This window comes from Salmo salar, chromosome 08, assembly GCF_965601325.2.
Source record: "Salmo salar chromosome 08, fSalSal1, whole genome shotgun sequence".
Taxonomy (NCBI): Eukaryota; Metazoa; Chordata; class Actinopteri; order Salmoniformes; family Salmonidae; genus Salmo; species Salmo salar.
The window spans coordinates 42,390,150-42,407,432 of record NC_138298.1 but is presented as its reverse complement, the minus strand read 5'-3'; the positions used below and the strand labels follow the sequence as shown (position 1 = coordinate 42,407,432).

Here is a 17,283-nt window from a genome sequence, read left to right as displayed (position 1 = left end):
CTGTTGGGTGGTGGGGGCAGGATAAGAGACTGTTGGGTGGTGGTGGGCAGGGTAAGAGTCTGTTGGGGGCAGGATAAGAGTGTTGGGTGGTGGGGGCAGGGTAAGAGTCTGTTGGGTGGTGGGGGCAGGTGGTGAGGGCAGGGTAAAAGTCTGTTAGGTGGGGGGCAGGGTAAGTGTCTGTTAGGTGGGGGGACAGGGTAAGAGTCTGTTAGGTGGTGGGGGCAGGTGGTGGGGGCAAGGTAAGAGTATATTAGGTGGGGGCAGGGTACGAGTCTGTTGGGTGGTGGGGACAGGGTAAGAGTCTGTTGGGTGGTGGGGTCAGGGTAAGAGTCTGTTGGGTGGTGGGGGGCAGGGTACGAGTCTGTTGGGTGGTGGGGACAGGGTAAGAGTCTGTTAGGTGGGGGCAGAGTAAGAGTCTTTTAGGTGGGGGCAGGGTAAGAGTCTGTTAGGTGGTGGGGGCAATGTAAGAGTCTGTTGGGTGGTGGGGGCAGGGTAAGAGTCTGTTGGGTGGTGGGGGCAGGGTAAGAGTCTGTTGGGTGGTGGGGGGGCAGGGTAGGTGTCTGTTAGGTGGGGGGACAGGGTAAGAGTCTGTTGGGTGGTCGGGGCAGGGTAAGAGTCTTTTAGGTGGGGGCAGAGTAAGAGTCTTTTAGGTGGGGGCAGGGTAAGAGTCTGTTGGGTGGGGGACAGGGTAAGAGTCTGTTGGGTGGTGGGGTCAGGGTACGAGTCTGTTGGGTGGTGGGGACAGGGTAATAGTCTGTTGGGTGGGGGACAGGGTAAGAGGCTGTTGGGTGGTGGGGGCAGGGTAAGAGTCTGTTGGGTGGTGGGGGCAGGGTAATGGTCTGTTGGGTGGGTGACAGGGTAAGGGTCTGTTGGGTGGGGGACAGGGTAAGGGTCTGTTGGGTGGGGGACAGGGTAAGAGTCTGTTGGGTGGTGGGGTCAGGGTAAGAGTCGGTGGGGGCAGGTGGTGGGGCAGGGTAAGAGTATTTTAGGTGGGGGCAGGGTAAGAGTCTGTTGGGTGGTGGGGGCAGGGTAAGAGTCTGTTAGGTGGGGGCAGAGTAAGAGTCTTTTAGGTGGGGGCAGGGTAAGAGTCTGTTAGGTGGTGGGGGCAGGGTAAGAGTCTGTTGGGTGGTGGGGGCAGGGTAAGAGTCTGTTGGGTGGTGGGGGCAGGGTAAGAGTCTGTTGGGTGGTGGGGGGGCAGGGTAAGTGTCTGTTAGGTGGGGGGACAGGGTAAGAGTCTGTTGGGTGGTGGGGGCAGGGTAAGAGTCTTTTAGGTGGGGGCAGAGTAAGAGTCTTTTAGGTGGGGGCAGGGTAAGAGTCTGTTGGGTGGTGGGGGCAGGGTAAGAGTCTGTTGGGTGGTGGGGGCAGGGTAAGAGTCTTTTAGGTGGGGGCAGGGTAAGAGTCTGTTGGGTGGTGGGGGCAGGGTAAGAGTCTGTTGGGTGGTGGGGGCAGGGTAAGAGTCTGTTGGGTGGTGGGGCAGGGTAAGAGTCTGTTGGGTGGTGGGGGCAGGGTAAGAGTCTATTGGGTGGTGGGGGCAGGGTAAGAGTCTGTTGGGTGGTGGGGACAGGGTAAGCGTCTGTTGGGTGGTGGGGGCAGGGTAAGAGTCTGTTGGGTTGTGGGGGCAGGGTAAGGGTCTGTTGGGTGGGGGACAGGGCAATAGGCTGTTGGGTGGTGGGGGCAGGGTAAGAGTCTGTTGGGTGGTGGGGTCAGGGTAAGAGTCTGTTGGGTGGTGGGGGGGCAGGGTAAGAGTCTGTTGGTTGGTGGGGGGGCAGGGTAAGAGTCTGTTGGGTGGTGGGGACAGGGTGAGAGTCTGTTGGGTGGTGGGGGAAGGGTAAGAGTCTGTTGGGTGGTAGTGGCAGGGTAAAAGTCTGTTGGGTGGTGGGGGCAGGGTAAATTTGTATCACATTACTTTCGGTGTGTGTCTGTGTCTATTTCTGTGTGTGTGTGTGTGTGTGTGTGTGTGTGTGTGTGTGTGTGTGTGTGTGTGTGTGTGTGTGTGTGTGTGTGTGTGTGTGTGTGTGTGTGTGTGTGTGTGTGTGTGTGTGAATTGGTGAGATAATTAATAAATAATGAGTTAATTTGTGTAACATTGTAGGTCAGTTTATTCCAAACAGCTCCTCTGGGACCCCAAAGGGCTGCATGTTTTAGTTTTTACCCGAGAACGAACACCTTAGATTAAACTAATTAACTAATTACCATCAAGCCTTTGATTAGTAGAATCAGTTGTTGTTAGTGCAAAAACATTTATTTTGTTTTTATTAAAATGTTTATCTACCAGCCCAGGGACTACAGTTGAAAACTAGCTAGCTGGCTAAATCTGTCACATTTACAGAAATGTTGATTGATGTGCAGTATCCCTGTCAAATACATTTTCAATTAATACAATTAAAAGGCATGAATGTATTTATGTGTCTCTGTGAGTTGGTCTTTAATAAATGTGATTAGTTCAATGTAACATCATATACTATACATTATAATCAGTCTGTTTTGGGTTCTGCAGAATCATTGTCTATCATTGGTTCCCCATCCTATCATGTTACCTTAATAACACAGATATGACCCGTCCAGCGTCCTTCTGCCGAACCTGGTTGTTGTCCCACTGCCCTCTGCTGGTAGCACTGCAAAACATCACTCAATCACATCACATTAATACAAATCCACTTTTACCAGATACAATATGAATTTATGGGCTGAACACCTGCATGAAGTGTATGAAGACTTTATATGACATCAATATCAACATATAATATAAAAAAAACCTATACGTGTTGAACGCGTCGACTGTGTTGAAATGGGAAGTAGCCAACATTTTATAAGGAAGTAGAGAAATAACGGTCGAAGAAACATGTTTGAGGTTTGTAGCCTTTTACAATTTAATATAGAAAAGTGTTTGAGAAGTTAGACTATTGTAGAGAGAGGCGATTTAGGGGGTTAAACATCCGCAGAATTGTAAAGTTATTACAATACTGATTTCAACTTTCAAGAATAATAATTGTAGGCTTTTATGTTGATTTATATTGATTAGCCTAATTAATATGATGTGATGTTATAGGCTATGAGGTATAGAGTTGTTGTTATAGGTGATTGATTGCACATTATCGTGATTTGCTATCCGATGATCCCCAACACAGTCGACACTTTGCGTTGTTTCAATTCCTGAAAGACGACGTGCGTCGGAATTTTGTAAATCTGTCGCTAAAGAAACTAGTCAGTCTCGTCAAGTCGGTCAAGTAAAAGTGACATGCAACAATTGTTACATAAACGATGTAAATGTTGACTAAATCAGGGTTTCCAAAAGTCGGTCTGGCTCTGAATTACCTGAATTTGAAACTCGTTGTCGTTCCAAAACGTTTTGCAACGGTTTGGTACGGTGTGCACTAGGTAGTACACCCCAGCTCATGCACAATCAAACGGACTTGCCAGACAAACCAATTGTTCAATTTTTGGACATTTTCTTGCATAACAAAGCAATGCGTGTCACCTTGTAGGCTACTACTAAACCAGAACAAGAAATGATGGTGTGTAGGCTGTATTCTCTTAAAGGGTTAGGAATAAATATCTGTCAGCTATTTTAACTTAAGCTCCCGAGTAGCGCAGCGGTCTAAGACACTGCATCAATACATACCCGGGTTCGATCGCGGGCTGTAACCGTCCGTGATCAGGAGACCCATAGGGCAGCGCACAATTTGGCCCAGCGTCGTCCGGGTTTGGGGACTTAATGTTACATAAATATGAACATATAATATAAACCTATACGTGTTGAACCCGACCACTGTGTTGAAATGGGAAGTAGCCAACATTTTATAAGGAAGTAGAGAAATAACGGTCGAAGAAACATGTTTGAGGTTTGTAGCCTTTTACAATTTATTATAGAAAAGTGTTTGAGAACTTAGACTATTGTAGAGAGAGGTGATTTAGGAGGTTAAACATCCGCAGAATTGTAAAGTTATTACAATACTGATTTCAACTTTCAAGAATAATCATTTTAGGCTTTTATGTTGATTTATATTGATTAGCCTAATTAATATGTGATGTTATAGGCTATGAGGTAGTGAGTTGTTGTTATAGGTGATTGATTGCACATTATCGTGATTTTCTATCCGATGATCCCCAACACAGTCGACACTTTGCGTTGTTTCAATTCCTGAAAGAAAACGTGCGTCGGAATTTTGTAAATCTGTCGCTAAAGAAACTAGTCCGTCTCGTCAAGTCGGTCAAGTAAAAGTGACATGCAACAATTGTTACATAAACGATGTAAATGGTGACTAAATCAGGGTTTCCAAAAGTCGGTCCAGCTCTGATTTATTATTATTATTGCACAATCAAACGGACTTGCCAGACAAACCAATGTGTCCATTTTTGGACATTTTCTTGCATAACAAAGCAATGCGTGTCACCTTGTAGGCTACTACTAAACCAGAACTTAGACTATTGTAGAGAGAGGTGATTTAGGGGGTTAAACTTCCGCAGAATTGTAAAGTTATTACAATACTGATTTCAACTTTCAAGAATAATAATTGTAGGCTTTTATGTTGATTTATATTGATTAGCCTAATTAATATTTGATGTTATAGGCTATGAGGTATAGAGTTGTTATAGGCGATTGATTGCACATTATAATGTCTACTACCATCTTTCAATGTAAAGTAGATGTCTATAATGTATTTTAGTTGTGTGTGGAGCCCTTGTACACAGCTGTTGTTATGGAGTCAGGGGATCCAACAAGGGAGACTAGCTAATGGAGATCCAGGTCAAAGTAATAACAGATTGGACTGTAAATGTTTAAATGCAACATGAAGTCTCTGTTTAAACTCTGACCACAGACCGTAAAAGTGTTGTCATTGTTATTGGTTCTTCAATGTTCAGAAATATTGACTGTTCTGTTATTTCTTATTGTAGCTGAGTGAGCTGTAACTTACATCTAAAATGAGTCTCTCTGGGGAGAGAGAGGAGGAGACCACTGCCTCTAAAACGAGTCTCTCTGGGGAGAGAGAGGAGGGGACCACTGCCTCTAAAATGAGTCTCTCTGGGGAGAGAGAGGAGGGGACCACTGCCTCTAAAATGACTCTCTGGGGAGAGAGAGGAGGAGGCCACTGCCTCTAAAACGAGTCTCTCTGGGGAGAGAGAGGAGGAGACCACTGCCTCTAAAATGAGTCTCTCTGGGGAGAGAGAGGAGGGGACCACTGCCTCTAAAATGACTCAAGACACCAGTTCTAAGAGGTAAGCGATTAATTGTAAATATATACAGTTCTCTTAAAGCTAGATTCCTTAACGGTGAAACCATCCGTTTGGGATGTTACAACAACAAAGATGTTACTACAAACAACAAACACAGTTTTCTTTCCCTCTCGGACATCGTTGCACACGCTGCCGGATGCTCTTCTCCCTCCGGTGTCAACAAATCACTGTTCATCAGATATGAGGAGTCAGAGAGTCAAATGTGGTCAACTCTGAATCAGTAGCGGTGCGTGGGTAAAATCACTGGGGGAGGCAGCCATATTAAAACCCATGTGTTGTGATCATTTCATTGTGTGCTCTATAACCTGTTAATTCATATGCCTTGACACAGTGATATATAGGACTAAAGGTCTAGACAATAAGACACTGTGATATATAGGACTAAAGGCTGAGACAATAAGACACAGTGATATATAGGACTAAAGGCTGAGACAATAAGACACAGTGATATATAGGACTAAAGGCCTAGACAATAAGACACTGTGATATATAGGACTAAAAGCTGAGACAATAAGACACTGTGATATATAGGACTAAAGGCCTAGACAATAAGACACTGTGATATATAGGACTAAAGGCTGAGACAATAAGACACAGTGATATACAGGACTAAAGGCCTAGACAATAAGACACCGTGATATATAGGACTAAAGGCTGAGACAATAAGACACTGTGATATATAGGACTAAACGCCTACACATTAAGACACAGTGATATATAGGACTAAAGGTCTAGACAATAAGACACAGTGATATATAGGACTAAAGCCTGAGACAATAAGACACAGTGATATATAGGACTAAAGGCTGAGACAATAAGACACTGTGATATATAGGACTAAAGCCTGAGACAATAAGAAACAGTGATATATAGGACTAAAGGCCTAGACAATAAGACACTGTGATATATAGGACTAAAGGCCTAGACAATAAGACACAGTGATATATAGGACTAAAGGCCTAGACAATAAGACACAGTGATATATAGGACTAAAGGCTGAGACAATAAGACACTGTGGCAGAAAAAATTCAACCACACCTTTGTTTTATCACAAAACCGGATAGAAACCTCTGTCCAGTGAAGTCCACAAAGCATATTGCATGTAACAAACAGGTACATGACCTACAGCATGGTCAAGGTAATGTTTCTGACATTTTCTGACCACTGAACAACTATTGATTTAGAACCACAGAGAGTTACAGCAAGTCACAAAGAAAACAGGAGCTGCTTCCACTGTTCCAACACCAGTTCAACCAAAAATAATTTAGTCCAATCAACATAAGCTAAATATGATGTGGCTGTGTGTGTGGAAGTAGAAAGATAATGTTGACTCACCCTACTTGTAAAGAAACACAAATGCCATCCTCCTGTCTTTCATGTTGACAAAACAGTCTATCACTCTGTCACACAGTACCCACTTTAATGAATGAATGGTTGGATCAGAATCGCCGTTATAATCATTAGCCATTACGGAGATTTAAGTAAAACCACAAGTCCAAATCCCTATCTCCATCCATGGCTAATTTAGGAAAGGGCAAGATTTACCTAGCTGGCAAGCAAGCCACAACGAGGTGCAACAATTAAAGTTCTTCTGTCAATGAAATATGCTCTCAATGGGATTTGATAGGAGTGAAGCCAAATCCAAACTGGCTTCCCTTGACACTGTTTTTTTGTGAGCCAGGACCATTCACAGTTAAACTCACTCAGTTTAGCTCAGGGGTGTCAAACTCAAATACCCAGTGGGCCAAAATGTAAAACCTGAACAAAGTTGCGGGCCAACATTGAACAAATGAACCTTTTAATATGGACCCAAACAAGTTTTGCTTTAACATTGAATATGGAACAAGCATCGCTTATTACCATACAATATATAATTTAATAGTGGAGACATGCAAAATCGAATTTCAAATGAAAAAACACATCAATGGCATTCATTTATTAAATAAATAAAATTTAAATAAAAATCGTATGCCTCTTTTCTATTTGCAGCCTTCTGATTTAAATACCAAAATAAACTTTTTCCACTGGCTAATAATTTTACAAATAAAATGATAATAAATCAATCAACCATTCAAGCCCATGCCTTGTAGCAAGAAAAAGTGCACAAAGAAAACGTTAATTATTGCACACTGATCTAATCTGATGTGCCCAAGCCAGATACCTGGCATCTCTTCTTGGATGCTAGTTCATCAATGTCTGGGCTCAGGCTCTGAGCTGAAGAAATCCTCAGTATCGAGCGAAGGTGTTCATCAGTCAGACGTCTCCTGTGAGTTGTTTTGGTCATCTTCATCGAGGAGAAAAGTTGCTCGCTGTCACGTCCTGACCAGCAGATGGAGCTGTTGTTGTAGTTTTGGGGTCAGGACGTGGCAGTCTTGTGTGTGTGATTGTTCTGTGTTGGTCTTGTGACTCCTGATCAGGAACAGCTGGGGATCGTTGTTCCTGATTGGGAGTCATATATGTAGGAGTATGTTTGTCACTTGGTTTTGTGGGTAGTTGTTGTTGCACTGCGTGTTGTGTGCCTGCAAAACTGTTCCTGTCTGATATATTGTTTGAATTGTTAAGTGGATGCTCTACTCCTTTATTTTAACTAAAGATGAGTATTCACATACCTGCTGCGCCTTGGTCCATTTTTACAGAAGACAGCCGTTACAGAACTACCCACCACCAAAGGACCATGCAGCGGAGAAGAGGAGAGAGGCAAGTGAGGGAGGAATGTTGGAGGCAGCCCCAATAATTTTTTAGGGGGGGGCACAAGGGCTATTTGGCGGGGCGAGATTACAGCCCCAGGCCAGCTCCCCGTACCCTTGTAGGGCAGACTGGACAGGTCCCGTGCTTTGGGGTTGGGGCTGTGGTGAGGCCTGGGATTTTCAGGCCGGTAGGCAAGGTACCAGCGCCCCGCATGTGTCAGGGCGAAGTAGGCATCGAGCCGGAACGGGTGATGCCAACCCTGCGCTCAAGACCGCCAGTGCGCCCTTTCGGTCCGGTGTTTCCCGCCAGACGCACTAGCATGGAGGTGCGTGTCTCCAGGCTGGTACGTCCAATACCTGCCCCACGCATCAGGAGTCAACAGTCGTGATCAGAGCTGCCCGCCAGTCAACAGTCACCAGAGCTGCCCGCCAGTCAACAGTCACCAGAGTTGCCCGCCAGTCAACAGTCGTCAGAGTTGCCCGCCAGTCAACAGTCGTCGGAGCTGCCCGCCAGTCAACAGTCGTCGGAGCTGCCCGCCAGTCAACAGTCGTCGGAGCTGCCCGCCAGTCAACAGTCGTCGGAGCTGCCCGCCAGTCAACAGTCGTCGGAGCTGCCCGCCAGTCAACAGTCGTCGGAGCTGCCCGCCAGTCAACAGTCGTCGGAGCTGCCCGCCAGTCAACAGTCGCCGGAGTGGCCGGACTGCGCTGAACTGCCGGAGTGGCCGGACTGCGCTGAACTGCCGGAGTGGCCGGACTGCGCTGAACTGCCGGAGTGGCCGGACTGCGCTGAACTGCCGGAGTGGCCGGACTGCGCTGAACTGCCGGAGTGGCCGGACTGCGCTGAACTGCCGGAGTGGCCGGACTGCCCTGAACTGCCGGAGTGGCCGGACTGCCCTGAACTGCCGGAGTGGCCGGACTGCCCTGAACTGCCGGAGTGGCCGGACTGCCCTGAACTGCCGGAGTGGCCGGACTGCCCTGTTCTGCCGGAGTGGCCGGACTGCCCTGTTCTGCCGGAGTGGCCGGACTGCCCTGTTCTGCCGGAGTGGCCGGACTGCCCTGTTCTGCCGGAGTGGCCGGACTGCCCTGTTCTGCCAGAGTGGCCGGACTGCCCTGTTCTGCCAGAGTGGCCGGACTGCCCTGTTCTGCCAGAGTGGCCGGACTGCCCTGTTCTGCCAGAGTGGCCGGACTGCCCTGTTCTGCCAGAGTGGCCGGACTGCCCTGTTCTGCCAGAGTGGCCGGACTGCCCTGTTCTGCCAGAGTGGCCAGACTGCCCGGTTCTGCCAGAGGTGCCTGCCTGCCCTGATCTGCCAGGGTGCCCGGCCTGTCAGGATCAGCCCGAGTGGTCCTCCTGCCCTCCGGTCCAGCCCGAGTGGTCCTCCTGCCCTCCGGTCCAGCCCGAGTGGTCCTCCTGCCCTCCGGTCCAGCCCGAGTGGTCCTCCTGCCCTCCGGCCCAGCCCGAGTGGCCCGCATGCCTTCCGGCCCAGCCCGAGTGGCCCGCATGCCTTCCGGCCCAGCCCGAGTGGCCCGCATGCCTTCCGACCCAGCCCGAGTGGCCCGCATGCCTTCCGGCCCAGCCCGAGTGGCCCGCATGCCCCCCGGCCCAGCCCGAGGGGCCCTCCTGCTCTCCGGCCCAGCCCGAGGGGCCCTCCTGCTCCCCGGCCCAGCCCGAGGGGCCCTCCTGCTCCCCGGCCCAGCCCGAGGGGCCCTCCTGCCCCCCGGCCCAGCCCGAGGGGCCCTCCTGCCCCCCGGCCCAGCCCGAGGGGCCCTCCTGCCCCCCGGCCCAGCCCGAGGGGCCCTCCTGTCCCCCGGCCCAGCCCGAGGGGCCCTCCTGTCCTCCGGCCCGGCTCGAGGGGTCCGTCTGCCTGGCGCAGCTATCGGCTCCACCGAAGTGGGCGACGCCGAGGGTGGAGCAGGGTCCACGTCCTGCACCGGAGCCACCTCCAGGATAGGTGGGTTGGGGAGGGAGGGTGTAGCACAGTGCCGTCGTTGACGGCAGCCACCCTCCCTTCCCTCCCTTATCGTTTAGGGGTTATTGTTTATGGGTTTTGTTGGGGATTTTGTTTGTTGGTGTTTTTTCGTTGTTAGGTGCATTCCGGGGTCTGCACCTTGAGGGGGGGGTACTGTCACGTCCTGACCAGCAGATGGAGCTGTTGTTGTAGTTTTGGGGTCAGGACGTGGCAGTCTTGTGTGTGTGATTGTTCTGTGTTGGTCTTGTGACTCCTGATCAGGAACAGCTGGGTATCGTTGTTCCTGATTGGGAGTCATATATGTAGGAGTATGTTTGTCACTTGGTTTTGTGGGTAGTTGTTTTTGCACTGCGTGTTGTGTGCCTGCAAAACTGTTCCTGTCTGATATATTGTTTGAATTGTTAAGTGGATGCTCTACTCCTTTATTTTAACTAAAGATGAGTATTCACATACCTGCTGCGCCTTGGTCCATTTTTACAGAAGACAGCCGTTACACTCGCATAGATAAGTGCTGCCGAACATGGAGAGCATCTGAGCAGCTTGGGTGCGGAGCTGAGGCATTGTGTCAGGGATGAACCGTGGAAACTGTGCGGCGCCCACAGCATCATACTTTGACTTCAGCGTGTCGTTGCACTGGAGTTCAATCAGCTCCATTTGGATGTTGGTTGGTGCATTTTCCACATCAACTGCGAAAGGATTACTAAGCAGTTCAAACCTACATTTCTGGACATCGAAGTCGGCAAATCGCCGGCTAAACTCAGCGGAGAGAACACTGAGTTTTTCAGCAAACTGTGCGCATGGGAACACGGCGGTAGAGATCTGCGCTTTTATGGTTTGGCAGCAGGGAAAATGGCAAGGGTTTCCTTGCAGCATCTGATTCTCCCACAGGCACAGTTTAGTTTTAAAGGCCCTCACTGCAGCGTACATGTCTGTGATGATGCGCCCCCGCCCCTGAAGCTGCAGGTTCAGCGCATCGAGATGGCTCGAGATGTCACAGAGAAAGGCCAGCTCACACAGAAACTTTTGCTCCCGGAGCTCTGCTGTATCCTTCCCTTTGGTTTCCAGGAATTGACATATTTCCTCACGCAGCTCGAAACATCTGTTCAGTACTTTTCCTCTGCTTAGCCATCTCACCTCTGTGTGATACGGCACGTCTGCGTATTCCGAACCACACTCCTCTAGAATTTTTTTTAACTGGCGGTGATTCAGACCTTTGGCTCTTATAAAGTTAACTACCTGTGTTACTGTGGTCATAACATGTTCCATCTTTAGGGCTTTGGCACACAGTGATTCCTGATGTATGATGCAGTGGTAAACAGTTAGCTCACCTGCACAGTTCTCTTCCCGCATCTTCTCCCAAACCATGCCCACCAGTCCACTCTTTTTACCGCACATCGCTGGCACACCATCTGTCGTTAATCCAACGAGTTTATCCCACGGCAGCTTTATTTCAGTTACACATTTGGAAACCTCCTCAAAGATTTCCTTTCCTGTGGTTGTGCCATGCATTGATTTGAATCCCAATAGCTCCTCCGTAACACACAGATTTGAGTCCACTCCACGGATGAAGACTGACAGCTGAGCAGTATCAGATGCGTCGCAGCTCTCATCCACAGCGAGGGAGAACGCAACGAAATCTTTTCCCTTTTCCATCAGCTGGTCATACAGATTGGTGGCAAGATCACATGTGCGATCAGCTACTGTGTTCCTGCTCAGGCTCACGTTTGAAAATGCTTGCTTTTTCTCTGGGCATACGAGGTCACAAACTTTCATCATGCACTTTTTCACGAACTCTCCCTCATTAAAGGGCCGGGCTGATTTTGCGATCTCTGCTGCTACTATATAACTAGCCTTTACAGCAGCCCCACTTTGTGATGTGGCTTTTTTGAACATATTCTGTTGTGAAACCAAACTTCTTTTCATCTCCTCTACTTTCTGGCTCCTTTGAGTCATGTCCAGGTCCTTGTATTTGTCATGGTGTTTCGTTTCATAGTGTCGTCTAATGTTGTACTCCTTACTTACAGCCACGTTGACTCCACAAACAAGACAAACAGGTTTGTCTTTTACATATGTAAACAGATATTCTGCCTCCCAATTGTCCAGAAAGCTCCTGTTTTCTGCCTTTCTTTTCGCCATTTTTGGGAAGGGATAGCGCGCTGACAGTTGTAGCGTCTATGTTGCTATGACTACTGTCACAGAGGAGAGGGCGTTTCTGGGTCCTGTCCTGATTGGCGCGCGAAAACAACAGCAGAGCATTATGGGATTCGTAGTATTAGCGGTGAATGCGCTGTATAATACAGGCGGGCCAGCTCTAGTAGTAATTTGGTATTGTCTCGCGGGCCAAATATAATTACCCCGTGGGCCAAATTTGGCCCGCGGGCCAGAGTTTGACACCCATGGTTTAGCTCAACGCTGATTGGCTAATTTTTTTATACTTTTTTTGTCAAGGAATGCCAGATGCTCTCTGGCTTCCCTTGTCTTCAATGCTACAGAGTACACAGTGGCAGAATACCTGACCACCGCGACTGACCCAAAATTAAGAAAAGCTTTGACTATGTACAGACTCAGTGAGCATGGCCTTGCTATTGAGAGGCTGCAATAGGCAGACCTGGCTCTCAAGTGAAAACAGGCTTTGTGCACACTGCCCCCAAAATGAGGTGGAAACTGAGCTGCCCTTCCTAACCTGCCAAATGTATGACCATATTAGAGACACATATTTCCCTCAGATTACAAAAACCCACAAAGAATTCCAAAACAAATCCAATTTTGATGAACTTCCATATCTACTGGGTGAAATACCACAGTGTGCCATCACAGCAGCAATATTTGTGACCTGTTGCCACAAGAAAAGGTCAACCAGTGAAGAACAAACACCATTGTAAATACAACCCATATTCATGTTTATTTATTTTCTCTTTTGTACATTAACCATTTGTACATTGTTATAACACTGTACATAGCCATAATATGACATTTAAAATGTCTATTCCTTTGAAACGTGTGAGTGTAATGTTTACTGTTCATTTTTTATTGATTATTTCACTTTTGTTTATTATCTATTTCACTTGCTTTGGCAATGTAAACATATGTTTCCCATGCCAATAAAGCCCCTTGAATTGAATTGAATAGATGTCCTACATGTATAGAGACAGAGGGGGCGCTGTTTCACTCACTCAGATGCTTTCTCCTCTGAGATACATTCAGCCTCTTGTGAATTGAAGGAACATTATGAAACGCAGAGAGACGAAAGATGAATGGTTTTATGTTTTGTATTTTTTTTGGCATCCATAAATACCTGCCACTGCTCTGAGTTCAACTCGAGATACCCAGTACCACGAGTGGCTCATCTTTTAGCCAGGTACATCTCTATGGCAACGAATCCTTCAGAACTAACCTAAGTGTTACACTACGAAGCAAGCTACAGCTACATCTACTCAGGCATTTATAAATCTAGCCAGCTTCAGTTAGCCAGTTTCAGTTAGCCAGCTTCCATTAGCCAGCTTCCGTTAGCCCGCTTCAGTTAGACCGCTTCAGTTAGCCAGCTTCAGTTAGCGTCACATTCCAGGTCAGGCTTCATCCATAATACGACGGTGGAAATTGCTCACCCGCCTGCCACTATTAAAGCCAATTTCTGCTTGATCTGGCAATGTGGTATACGGTTCAGAGGATCAGCCAGAAGAGGACTGGCCACCCCTCACAGCCTGGTTCCTCTCTAGGTTTCTTCCTAGGTTCTGGCCTTTCTAGGGAGTTTTTCCTAGCCACCGGGCTTCTACACCTGCATTACTTGCTGTTTGGGGTTTTAGGCTGGGTTTTTGTACAGCACTTTGAGATATCAGCTGATGTAAGAAGGGCTTTATAAATACATTTGATTTGATCAGTTAAGCAATTGTGGAACCTCCATAGGCTTGGAGGCCAAATTGAGCTTTGTACGGCGATGCCATGCGCCTCCCAAATGTTGCAACAAATGCGGAGGGCTCCGTATAGCTCCGCATTGACATGATTGGTTGATGGTAGGTGGGGGCGGGAGGTTTAAACTTCCTGATCAACAGCTCTGCTCTACTCAGCAAAGTGAAGAAGTATGAATGCCCTGACTTCTGGTCAATGCAGACTGCGGATTGACCATGCAGAGCCTTTTCACTCTAGCAGGCTTTTAACTGCTCGTGAATGAGGCACATTGCTAGTCCAACACCGAACACTTCGTTGAGATAATGCTGAAATATCAAATCCATGAGTCAGTAACACATTTTCATTTGTGCCGAAATTACAATCAAAGAAAAGTTATCTTGCAAGTTCAGCAGACTATGTTGTGAAATAGGTTTTTAGAAGTTCCTCCTTTATTTTATTACTTAGCGTTAATACCGACTTCGGATGCTTTGCATTCATAAGCACACCAATCTGTTTAACAGCTTGTTGCATTGTGGCTGTAGACATATCATCCATAGAAGGTTTTGGTAGGCTGTCATTATAAATAAGAATTTGTTATTTTTTTATTTATTTTTTATTTCACCTTTATTTAACCAGGTAGGCAAGTTGAGAACAAGTTCTCATTTACAACGGCGACCTGGCCAAGACAAAGCAAAGCAGATCGACACATACAACAACACAGAGTTACACATGGAATAAACAAACATACAGTCAATAATACAGTAGAAAAAGGCTATATACAGTGTGCAAAAGAGATAGGATAACGGGGTTAAGGCAATAAATAGGCCATGGTGGCGAAGTAATTACAATATAGCAATTAAACACTGGAATGGTAGTTTGCAGAAGATGAATGTGCAAGTAGAGATACTGGGGTGCAAAAGGAGCAAGATAAATAAATAAATACAGTATGGGGATGAGGTAGTTGGATGGGCTATTTACAGATGGGCTATGTACAGGTGCAGTGATCTGTGAGCTGCTCTGACAGCTGGTGCTTATTAAAGCTAGTGAGGGAGATATGTGTCTCCAGCTTCAGTGATCTTTGCAGTTCGTTCCAGTCATTGGCAGCAGAGAACTGGAAGGAAAGGCTGCCAAAGGAGGAATTGGCTTTGAGGGTGACCAGTGAGATATACTTGCTGGAGCGCGTGCTACGGGTGGGTGCTGCTATGGTGACCAGTGAGCTGAGATAAGGCGGGGCTTTACCTAGCAAAGACTTGTAGATGACCTGGAGCCAGTGGGTTTGGCGACGAGTATGAAGCGAGGGCCAGCCAACGAGAGCGTACAGGTCGCAATGGTAAAATCAAATCAAATCAAATTTATTTGTCACATACACATGGTTAGCAGGTGTTAATGCAAGTGTAGCGAAATGCTTGTGCTTCTAGTTCCGACCATGGTGGGTAGTATATGGGTCTTTGGTGACAAAACGGATGGCACTGTGATAGACTGTATCCAATTTGTTGAGTAGAGTGTTGTAGGCTATTTTGTAAATGACATCGCTGAAGTCGAGGATCGGTAGGATGTTCAGTTTCACGAGGGTATGTTTGGCAGCATGAGTGAAGGATGCTTTGTTGTGAAATAGGAAGCCGATTCTAGATTTAATTTTGGATTGGAGATGCTTAATGTGAGTCTGGAAGGAGAGTTTACAGTCTAACCAGACACCTAGGTATTTGTAGTTGTCCACATATTCTAAGTCAGAACCGTCCAGAGTAGTGATGCTGGATGGGCGGGCAGGTGCGGGCAGCGATTGGTTGAAGAGCATGCATTTAGTTTTACTTGCATTTAAGAGCAGTTGGAGGCCACGGAAGGAGAGTTGTATGACATTGAAGCTCGTCTGGAGGTTTGTTAACTTCTCTAGGGCCAGTGGGACGATTTCGTCCCACCTACGTAACAGCCAGTGGAATCCCGTGGCACGTTATTCAAATACCTTAGAAATGCTATTACTTCAATTTCTCAAACATATGACTATTTTACACCATTTCAAAGACAAGACTCTCGTTAATCTAACCACACTGTCCGATTTCAAAAAGGCTTTACAACGAAAGCAAAACATTAGATTATGTCAGCAGAGTACCCAGCCAGAAATAATCAGACACCCATTTTTCAAGCTAGCATATAATGTCACATAAACCCAAACCACAGCTAAATGCAGCACTAATTTTTGATGATCTTCATCAGATGACAATCTTAGGACATTATGTTATACAATACATGCATGTTTTGTTCAATCAAGTTCATATTTATATCAAAAACCAGCTTTTTACATTAGCATGTGATGTTCAGAACTAGCATACCCCCCGCAAACTTCTGGTGAATTTACTAAATTACTCACGATAAACGTTCACAAAAAACATAACAATTATTTTAAGAATTATAGATACAGAACTCCTCTATGCACTCGCTATGTCCGATTTTAAAATAGCTTTTCGGTGAAAGCACATTTTGCAATATTCTAAGTAGATAGCCCGGCATCACAGGGCTAGCTATTGAGACACCCACCAAGTTTAGCCCTCACCAAAGTCAGATTTACTATAAGAAAAATGTTATTACCTTTGCTGTTCTTCGTCAGAATGCACTCCCAGGACTTCTACTTCAATAGCAAATGTTGGTTTGGTTCAAAATAATCCATAGTTATATCCAAATAGGGGCGTTTTGTTCGTGCGTTCAAGACACTATCCGAAAGGGTAAAGAAGGGTGACGCGCCCGATGCGTTTCGTGACAAAAAAAATCTAAATATTCCATTACCGTACTTCGAAGCATGTCAACCGCTGTTTAAAATCAATTTTTATGCCATTTTTCTCGTAAAAAAGCGATAATATTCCGACCGGGAATCTGTGTTTTAGTACAAAGAGAGAGAAAATAAAAACATGGGGTCGCCTCGTGCACGCGCCTCAGTCTGATTGTCCTCTGATAGACCACTTACCAAAGGCGCTAATGTTTTTCAGCCAGGGGCTGGAATTACATCATTCAGCTTTTTCCCGGGTTCTGAGAGCCTATGGGAGCCGTAGGAAGTGTCACGTTACAGCAAAGATCCTCAGTTTTCAATAAAGAGAGTCAAGAAGAACAAGAACTTGTCAGACAGGCCACTTCAGGTAAGGAATCTTCTCAGGTTTTTGCCTGCCATATGAGTTCTGTTATACTCACAGACACCATTCAAACAGTTTTAGAAACTTTAGGGTGTTTTCTATCCAAAGCCAATAATTATATACATATTCTAGTTTCTGGGCAGTAGTAATAACCAGATTAAATCGGGTACGTTTTTTATCCGGCCGTGTAAATACTGCCCCCTAGCCCTAACAGGTTAACACAGTGTCCAAGGAAGGGCCAGAAGTATATAGAATGGTGTCGTCTGCGTAGAGGTGGATCAGGGAATCACCAGCAGCAAGAGCGACATCATTGATGTATACAGAGAAGAGAGTTGGCCCGAGAATTAAACCCTGTGGCACCCCCATAGAGATTGCCAGAGGTCCGGACAA

The 17,283-nt window shown here is 46.7% G+C and overlaps 1 long non-coding RNA gene and 1 pseudogene across 1 annotated transcript in view; one reads left to right on the top strand and one right to left on the bottom strand.

Moving 5' to 3' along the window:
* The window catches only part of LOC123744238 (uncharacterized), a 51,781-nt gene that overhangs the window by 31,488 nt on the left and 3,010 nt on the right, over positions 1-17,283 (top strand). Inside the window, exon 2 of the long non-coding RNA XR_014393025.1 lies at positions 4,897-5,217. This is a non-coding gene — a long non-coding RNA (uncharacterized LOC123744238). The remainder of the gene's footprint in view (positions 1-4,896; positions 5,218-17,283) is intronic.
* LOC145881467 (general transcription factor II-I repeat domain-containing protein 2 pseudogene) lies at positions 10,364-12,118 on the bottom strand (annotated as a pseudogene).